At 42.9% G+C, this 9,440-nt stretch overlaps 1 protein-coding gene across 3 annotated transcripts in view; it reads right to left on the minus strand.

Moving 5' to 3' along the window:
- Positions 1 to 8,335, minus strand: part of KIAA1614 (KIAA1614 ortholog) — a 63,334-nt gene extending 54,999 nt beyond the window's left edge. Inside the window, exons 1-2 of one of the 3 annotated variants that reach the window (XM_042461589.1) lie at positions 7,063 to 8,335; positions 144 to 249 (exon numbers count right to left, since the gene is read on the minus strand). The gene's annotated coding sequence lies outside the window, so the exon portion shown is untranslated. Of the gene's footprint in view, positions 1 to 143; positions 906 to 7,062 lie in introns of those variants that run through there. The other 2 variants (XM_042461590.1, XM_042461591.1) reach the window with 2 other exon arrangements.
- Between the last annotated feature and the right edge of the window lie 1,105 nt (positions 8,336 to 9,440).

Raw genomic sequence — 9,440 nt, forward strand, 5'->3', positions numbered from 1 at the left:
GAAATGTACTTGCTAGTGCCATTGTTATGTCTTTGAAGGCAGGAGAATGCAAACAAATTTCACAGGAAGAGAAGAAGGGAGGTCACTGTAGAAGAGCAGTAAAGTTATCACATTCTGAATAAACCAAAGGGATACATACTCACCAAGCCTCCTTGGATCAGCAGCAACCTTGCTTCTGTGACGGAAAAGGGAACTGCATCGATGTGGGCAGCTGTGCCACAGAGACGCCGTTCTGCGAAGACATTCCTCCTAAATCCACCCAAGCAAAATAAAAACATTTAAAACACTGTGGAAATCACAACCCAAAATCCAGGCTGAAGTTAGTCATCCCATCTCTCAAGGGTTTGATCCTGAAAAGAAGAGCAGCCGATGAGGCCTAATTTATTTATGACGCACAAGATATTTCTTCTGTGTGGCTTCTTCTTCTCAAAAGTTTTGGGCGATGGCTTTCTTTTAGCAGCGCACAGTATTCGGACCAATACTATAAAGCAAAACAGTTTCCCCTCTCAGACTCCTTACAGTCCAAGAGATGGTAGTTCGTATTTTTTTTTTTAGTTTACTTTGCTTTTAAAACAGTGCTTATAAAACTGGAAAGAAGCCCTAACTGAGAGAGAGAGAGAGAGAGCTGGCCAGCAAGCGAAGGAAGGCAGACAGTCTTTTTTTTGCAGAAGGGAGAAATCAGACACAAGGAAGCCTCAGAGCTAGGCCTTAGGAAAATGAAAAATACGGTTTCCTGCTTTCTGAGTGTGTGTCTGAAAGGAAGGAAAGGAAAAGGAGGGGAGAATAACTCAGCTGGAGTTGGAGTAACTAACACTCCTCAGCAGCAATGTGACCTCCCTTCTCTCCTCTCCTCTTTTCTTCTCCCTCCCTTTCTCTTTCTCTTTCCTCCCTCCCTTGGCCTGCCTTTGCCTCTGCTTTCTCAAGCCAGCTGTGCACAAGGCAGGCCTTTGCCTTGGGAGCTGGAGCTGGCCCTATAATAATGCAAGACGCCGCATACCAGGGAATCCAACCCAAAACCACGGCCCTTGCTGGAAGGAGGCCTGCCTCTCTGGAGTGTCATGGAGGGACCTGTGCAGTTGCTATGGCCACCAACCAGCCCCAGAGAAAGGGAGGCCAAGGAGAGGAGGAGGAGGAGGACTGGATGGAAATGGGGGAGAAAAGTGTTAGGAAAAGGCTCAAATTAGCTGAGAGCAAGGGGGAAACACACACACCGAGTATGTAACTGTACACTTCAGGGCCAAGGCTACCCCCCCCCCTTCCTAGTCTACCAGAGGGAAATTTGGAGAAAGAAAAGTATGTGGAAGAAGAAGAAAGGAGGAGAGGGGAGGCAGGGCCAGCTCTGGCTGCCATTCAGGAAGGCCCCCCTTTGTTTAGTCTCCATCTTTGCAGGGAGCTGGGTTGAATTTTAAGCATCGTCGGAGACCCACTTTGGGATAAAAACAGAGCTTTAAGGATTCTGATATGATTAGGATACGTGTTAAAACAATTTTTATAGTCCCTGTATTTACGGGGTGAGCAGACGTCCTCACTGCAGAGGAGGACAAGGCGCTGCGAAAAGGAAAAGGGAGGACATGGCCAAAGAAAGGTCCAAAACACGCTGCATAAATAATTGAGTTTGAGACCGCTTTAACTGCCCAGGCTCAGTGCTAGGGAATCCTAGGAATTATAGTTTATTAGTCCAAAACACACTGCATATTTGAGACTGCTGTAACTGCCCTAGCTCAGTGCTAGGGAATTCTGGAAACTGTAGATTATTAGTCCAAAATACACGGCAAAAATAATCCAGTTTGAGACTGCTTTAACTGCCCTGGCTCAATGCTAGGGAATTCTGGGAACTGTGGTTTTCTGAGACATTGAGTCTTCTCTGTCAGAGAGCTCTGGGGCCACAGTAAATTACCATTCCAATAATCGAAACTGGATTATTTCTGCAGTGTGTTTGGGACCATGCTCAAAATGGAGACAGAAGGCTGAAATGTAGGACAGGTGCTGGGGAAAAAGGAGGCCATCTGGTCACCCTGTGAAATTTGCTTCAGTAAAAGGTTAGGGTTCGGTAACAACAGGGGGTACAACCTGCAGATTCGCTTCCATACTTTATGAAGAGGTTAGCTCTTTATAAACATTCTTACAATAGCTATGTTTACATTAGTTTACAACAGGCCAACACTTATGCCTAACTTTTTGTAATTCTCTCTTTAAAAATGCTCAGGACACCTTACTATTTCAGTGTCAAAACCAACAATAAAATGTTAAAGGGGCTGCAGGTAAAGCGTTTCCATTAACCATTAAGAGAAATTATAATTAACCACTGGCTAGGCAAATGGATACAGGAAAAATATATTTCTCTGCACCATGGAAGAAGTTGCTCAAGAAGGTACAAAAGGAGCCTCTCTTGGCAGGGAATTCCAGAGTCTATCATCTAAAGAGGGTTGTCAGTCCCAAGCTGAAACCAAATGCCCCTTTTGGCAAAGCCAGAGCAAGGGATGGAGAAGGACCGAGAAGGCACTTGAACAAAATGAGCAAGTCAGTTACAGTAGGCAGCATAGCTATCCACACAGTGGAGCATCCGCAGCTTACCATGCCCCATATTATTTAATGGTAGTGCATGCTTGCAAATGTGTTGATGCACATACTCACACATTCTTACAATGTGTGACTGTCTGCACCAGTACGTTTGCAAGGCTTGTGTGGTTGTGTTTTTTCCCATCCTTAGGGGAAACGGAACCCCTTCAGATGGGAAGGGTCCACTATACAAAACTCTCATTTTCACCATAGAGCGATTATTCCACTTTAACTACCATCCTAAAGAATCCTGGGGCTGGCAGTTTAGAGAGGGGCATGTACCATTTTCATCTAGAATGCTGCCTACCTGGGCAGACAACAAACCCCAGAGTTCCATAGAATGGACCTATGGCATTTAAAATAGAATAATAACGATAGACTTGTGTAGTGTGAATGGGCCCCTTGAGCAGCAGGGAGGAATCTGCAGCCCCTGGGCCTTATACAGCCTGCAAGCAATCTGACCCCCAAAAAGTCCAGGGACACCCCTTCCCAAAGCCCAGCTCCTTGTGCTTTCCCCTGTGCTTGAGCTCTCTACTTGGGTCTCAGACTAGGCTTCACCAGCTGCACATCCTCCCTGATAGGGAAAAGTACAGAGTAGACAAAGCTTCAGATCCAAGGGCCAACTGCAAATGGCATCCCAATGTTGGCATGCAGATGTGCCTGCAGCTTTGCTCCCTTTCCCTAACATCTGGAAGATGAGGAGGGAGAAAAACCTGGTCTCTAGGTGCAGCGGTGACAGAGAGTGGGGTGGCCACATTCCCTGTAGTCATCTGGCTCATACAGAATCAGCTGGGTGTGCAATTGGCTCTCTTTCTCTAGCTCAGAGGAGTCTAGCAGTTCAGGAAAAGAACCAGAATGGAAAGCAAAGACTGTAAGCCACCATGCCATACCTTGAGCCTGATAGAACTACAGTCGACAGAATATGAAATTTCAGACCATAGCACTGGCTACAATGGCATCCCCACTATTATTGTCAATTGCAGGCTACTGGGGAGATAGTGGCTAAAAGGACATACTTGGCCCTTTCCTTCACAGTGGCAGCAGAGGTTTCCTCATGAGGAGGTCTCTGCCGCCATGGCAAAACCAGGGGAAGCTTGTTTGACCCTCTCCTTTGCTGCTGCAGCAAAACTAGGAGGAGCGCAGTGTGAAGAGGGTCTGACTGGGTGTCACCCCTCTTCTGAAGTATCACCAGGCGTGGGCCACACACCCTGCACCCTCATGTGATACCGCTGACTGGATAGAATATAGAGTTATGGACAGCATGATAGGTAACAGCCTCTTAGCTAAAACTGCTCTTTGCCAGTGGCATCACTAGGAGGTACGTCGGGTTCAGACCACACCAGGTGACATCCTAAAGGGTGGTGACACCACTTCTGCTCAAACACCTGTATTTTGGCAGAAACATTGTGGCATTTGCCTGTATCTCTTCAAAAAGCTTTAAGAAATGGTGGGAGTGATGTGAACCTCCGTGGGAGAAGAAAGGAGGTGCCCCAGAATTTTTTTAAATTAAAATTTCAAAATTTTAATTTTTTAAAAAAATATATATTTTTTTAAAAAAATTCTTTAAGAACATTACATTTTAACCCAATCTTCACTACATATATGTAAATATATTTAGGTTATGCATATAATATTGTAATTTGAAGGTATAATTTTAATTTTACTAGTAGTTTATGTTACAACTATTAGATTTCATTCACATTATGTGAATTATGATTTATAAGTAACATTAGTGCAAAAAGGATTCTGTATGGTGTGAAATGGGAGAAGGAGATCAATGAGTGACCACACTGAGTGATACCAACCCTAGGGGTGCCAATACCCTTTGGTACCCCAAAGGACAGCATGGAAAAGTGCACTGTCTGACACAAATCCTCAAATGGAGCTTCCTAACACATTATCTCAAAATTATCTTTTCCCCCTCAAAAAAAGAAAAAAGAAAAAAAAGGAACTTCCCACCACACAAGTCATTGTACAGAATAATAAAAACTAGTCAATTTATTTTGCCATAACAGAAATTCTACACGTATATCTATCCTTGGCCCATAACAATAACAATAGATTAACACCAAAAATTCACTACCTTTTCATTAGACCAAAAGTCTGCTGCCTAAGGTAACTGAGGCCTCACTTTACCTAATGACAGGGCTAGGTTTTGCTTACCCATTTCCTTGGTCTGGCTACTGCAAACAACAAAAAATGTTATTTCACTATTGTTACAACTGGACACAGTTAACCAGCAGAATCAAGTAGCTTCTATCTTCTTCACTTAAAGCACTTGCTAAGGAATAGTGGGAGTTGAAAGCTGCTTGTCAAGATAATCTCCCATGTTCACATTCTGGTACATAATAGAGGCTAATGCATAAAACCTACGTTAACATTTTCTGATTTTATATATTGGATGCAAACAAATTTTGAATTTTGGCCTTGTGGATCAAGGTATTAAGCATATGCATGAAGAAAGTGGCTGCTAAAAGCCTCTCTTAATTTTGCCCCCCAAAGAATTCATGCTGACCTTCTGTCTAAATCAGTTGCTGCTGACATGAGGCAAAGTAGTATTCTGCATCCATTCCTGTCCAGAGATGCAACTATCCATCTTGTGCCATTATGGAATTATAATCATAGCAATTGCAATAATAATAATAACTGGAATATTTAGTGGAAAAGATTGACTTCCTGTTTCTCTAAAGTAAATGAAACCTAATAATTAGCACTGTTTTCCTAACCAGCCCTGTCATTAGATAGCATAAGATTTCCTCCTCTCAGGTGGTGGATACTGGGAGGCAGCCACGACAGTCATAGATGTGCTTCCTAACTCCCATCTTTCTGAGCCAGTCCCAATGAAGGCAGTGATGCTTGCTGATTGACTTTGGTGGGAGCCTACTCAGTTCCTCCCAACACAGTGTCATGAGCAGAGGTCCAACTGAGGAGCAGCAAACCCAGGCCATGAACTGAGTAGCATCCTATGCATTGTTCTGCACTGTGCAATTCTTCTGTTTTGCAGAATACAGATGGTGAGCAAGTAGTGGCCAAGTGTTGGAGGTCAGAGCTGCTCTGTGCCATGCACCCCTCCTAAGCTAGCCTGCTGCCCTCAAATGCTGTGGAGAATGCTTCCCTTTTGCGGCCCCATTCCCACTGGCTTATAAAGCGGATCAAGACGCGGATTATGGGAGCATTGTTCCCATTTGAGTGCGCATTCGATCCTCATTGCGCCGATTTCGTTCCCATTGGAATTTGGATCTGATCCCCATGTAATTGATTTTTCCTGGGAAAACTCAAATCAGTGGTGGATAATCCAGGTTAATTTGACTGTACTTTTTGGGAGGTTTTTCCTGCACCTCCCGAGTCTGATTCGGGGCAAATGAATGGGAACGACAAGGATGTCTGATTCAGAAAAAAAATTCAAGTCAGAATCACAGCAGTATAAACCACTTTTTTGCCCAGTGGAAATGGGGCCTCGGTGATAGTTTCAAACACTCGTTTGGGGAGATTCTGGAACAGAGGAGTGGCTATGGCACCATCTTGTCCTTTTGCAGCAGAATACCTTGGCCACAATCTGTCTTCAGCTTTGCCATATTAAAAATACCACAGCAATAGGTGCAGCCCCGACACAGTAGTCATGTCCAATAATTGTTGATATTTGCCTAATAAATTATGACTTATGGTGACCCTAAGGTCAACAAGCCTTTGACAGTCTGAAGCACTACATCTGCATTATCTTGCAAGCTATACACCTATGCTGTCAAATAAAGCATATTATAGCTATGGAGATGGTGGTTGGGAGCAACAAGGTGTGATTATTATTTTTATTTATTTAGAGAGTATCATCAGTATGCACAGAGCTCTACAGAGTAAAAATGGATAGGGCCTCACTCCAATGTAAAAGCACACAGGAGAACAGCAGAAGGTGGTAGAGAAATGGAAGTAAGAACAATATGTGGTTGTTTCAATTGCATGTGCATAGGCTCCATTACAGGCTGGGTTACAACAGGAGTGCATACATGGGGCTTCTATCAAAGACTTTTTAATTCAATTTGAAATGGGGTATATTGATTTGATGGGCCTTATCTAGTGAAAAGAATAAACTGAATAAGAATTTTGTTTCAAAATGCAGTTAATTTTTTCTGGAAAGTGAAAAGCTGTGGGACAGTGCAGACTTTAAATTACAGATTGCATTGTCCAATGTAAGTTAAGTAACTTTGCACTAGTATATGGTGTTGAAGGGGTGAGATTTGGAACTACAGTGTCATAGCATGCCTGTTGCACGACTCCCCAAAATCACATATTGCTCTTCTTAGGTTCTGAGATTAACAGATCAATGCCTACCTTTCTGTAGCTCTACATTTTTAAATGTTGCCATATTGGGCATACTCAGGTCCATAAATAACAGTCCATGAATTCCCAAAATGTAAAACAGTTCATCAAGCAGTGTTCATTCTCCTTCTTTACTTCAGGGTAAGGAGCAGAAACAAGGTATGCATGTTGTAAAGAAGTAATTCTTACCTGAATTAGCTATCATGCAGCCATCCCAGTTAAATCCAACAGCAAGTTTTGGTTTGCTGGGAATGGAAAGAAAAGGCAGGGTGAATATCACCGAATGTAATAGAAACCTTCAGTCTTTATTCTAGTCGCATCTCCTGCATTGTTCATTGCAACCATTGCTGCACAGCATCTGTCCCAAGATGCTGTTTAAGCTGTAGCTTTTGATATTCATGATTGGTTTCATAATCCTGATCAAAAAAGGAAATCGCTAGGATTATGAAATTGTTTTAATCCAGCGCTGCCCCATACATAGCTGTTGACTTCAGCGTATCAGGAGTGCAACACTGGATAGGCACTCCCTTTAGTACCTCCTTCTAAAAGTGCTCCCCCAGACACCAGCTGCTTCACAACAGCCCCGGGGAAATTGTGTGAGAAGATGAGGCATGCCTCCCCACCCCTGGCCTGGCCTTTGCTAGCTGGCTCCAGTAGCAAAATAGAATGTTTCAATTTCCGGTCAAATCTCATCAGACAGAAGGAAACCAGGGATTGATTTGTCACTGATGTTTGCACAGATGCTATTTTTGTCAGAGGATATATGCAACAGTCTAACAGGGAAGATTACAATGTTTGGAGTCGCTGCTGTGGTAATTTAATGTGGTCTTATAGCTGTATGAGACCCTCTGCCTAATTTCAAGAGCTGCCCGCATGGGATGAGAGCGAAGGGGTGGCTAAATGAGAGTGAAGTGGGATATTCTTAATCATTAGTTTGGGATCTAGTTGGTTTCCATCCAACATTACATACTTCTGCAGGCTTACTCATGGCATATTGACCTCTTTGGTTAACAGCATTAATGCTAGGAGACTGTTTTTAAATAGGAACACTTTGCAACCGCTAAGTGAACAACTGTATTTTCCTTCCATGCTTCATTTGATGGTCCCTCCTCAGCACAGACCACTGCTTGAGACAAAAGCACCACCACAATAAGCCATTGAAGTATTTGTTTCAGGGGGTCATTGCACTGCACTGTTAACATTTCTGCTGTTATTCTCCAAAGAGGGATTTTAAAGTTCCACCTACTTTATAGTTGAGCAATTTTTTATTCTCATCTGCTCAACCCAGCAAAAATAGTTCTGGTTTTAATGGAATTTTACCCTTAAAATTGGAAAGTGTTACACTACATGATCTTAACCACTAGAGTGTTATATGCTCACAAGTGGAAAAGCTTGGAAATTCCAATGGAAGAAAACTCGATACAGAAGGTCCTGGAAATAGTGGAAATGGAAAAACTTTATATTCTGATTAGAGAGAAATCCGGGGGATGAGAGTTGTTTTTAAATTTCATTAAAAAGAAGAAATAAAGTATTTGTTGATTTTGAATATTGATGCCTACTAGAATCAAAGAAGTTAATTTCATTAGTATTTCTAACTATAAGTTGGGGTGTGTGGGGACTCATATTGTTCAGTTTCTGATTTTAGAGAGGGGTGGGGGATAATAGGGTAGTCAGGGATAATATTTGATGATAACATACATAGTTTTTCTTGAATCTTGTTTATGGTCTTATATGTTTGTAGTGTATTGTAGAGTATATTTATGTTTGTTGGATTTGTTATATAGTGGGACCTCAATATCCTCAGACACGCCATCAGCAGATTTGAGCATCCGCAGATGGCAAGCCCATGTTGTCCCCAATGGCAGTGCATGCACATGGCTGTGCCGCTATTAAACACAGCTTCCATTGTCCCCAGTGGTGGTGTGTGCATGTGGTCGCACTGCCATTAGGGACAACAGGATTTCACCTGAAGTCCTGCTGTACCTAATGGCACCATAACCGCATGCAAGCACCGCCATTGGGGACAATGAGACTTGGGTATCCATGGATTTTGGTATCCGTGTGGGGCAAGTCCAGAACAGATTCTCTCATGGATACCAAGGTCCCACTATTCCACCTAATCATTTCTGTGCTGTTCTTTTCCTTGTCTTTCCTTTTCTTTCACTTATATGTTCCACGTATATTGTGGAATGGACACTCACGAGCTGTCCACAAAGTCCCCCACTTCCAGTTCCTCTCAAGCCTAGTGGACTGACATTTTAAATCACTGCCCAGTTTACTGTCTCTTCTGTTGTGAATTAATAATTACATAAAGAGAAATGGCTAGGTGTATCTACAGCTGCTATATATTGCCGCTGCCAAGTGAGTAACTGTCATGGGCATCCCCACCTTCTCATCCTAGAGACAGGAGGGGAATGACCACTACTTATCCTTCACAATTACTGTACTGTTGAATCTGTGCTCATGCATGTAGCAGCTGCTGGCTTACTTCCAGTGATTGCCATCATTAGGGTTCTATTTAATATAATTGTTACTGTCTGCCCCACTGCTGCAGCCTTACAAGTTAA

The sequence above is a fragment of the Sceloporus undulatus genome, chromosome 4 (genome assembly GCF_019175285.1).
Source record: "Sceloporus undulatus isolate JIND9_A2432 ecotype Alabama chromosome 4, SceUnd_v1.1, whole genome shotgun sequence".
Classification (NCBI taxonomy): domain Eukaryota; kingdom Metazoa; phylum Chordata; class Lepidosauria; order Squamata; family Phrynosomatidae; genus Sceloporus; species Sceloporus undulatus.